Genomic DNA, 568 nt, shown 5'->3' on the forward strand with positions numbered 1-568 from the left:
GAAAATTTATCCTGTTGTTTCTAAGCTTCTTAGGGGAAATTAGCCCCTTTAAACATATCTGGAAAACATACATATACACCTAAAAAAAAGTAACGGAGGCAATTCATGCCAAGTTTCGTTTTTCCCCAATCGGAATAATGATCGAAGCAGAAATGAGTTAGTGGAGCTCCAGGAAGAATTGCCTTATGTTCCTCACATAGCTGAATGGGATGAACCTTTTGGTACATTCCAAGACGGGAACTCCCACCTCGTTTTTGAGGTCGAGCAGTCTCACAGCTCTCTTCCCCCACTCATAGAGAAAACAGGGAGTTATCATTATGTCCCTCCCTCCGCGGGCGTCCCGCGTGGCTCCACGCACACGCCAGGCTTCCCGATCATAGAATCATAGAATAATAGAATCTTAGAATCACTGAATCACAGAATCATAGGATGGGTTTGGATTGGACTGCAGTGGGAGTGGGTTCTTACCCTATTTTAAAGACTCCAAGTAAAACGTTCCAAGCCAAATCATGTTCAGAAGTCCTCGTTTTCTATCTTAGGCACATTTTTATAGCACTGGGAGGTTTGK

Source organism: Malurus melanocephalus, unplaced genomic scaffold (genome assembly GCF_030028575.1).
Source record: "Malurus melanocephalus ecotype Western Australia unplaced genomic scaffold, MMel_1.1 scaffold_528, whole genome shotgun sequence".
NCBI classification, from domain to species: Eukaryota; Metazoa; Chordata; class Aves; order Passeriformes; family Maluridae; genus Malurus; species Malurus melanocephalus.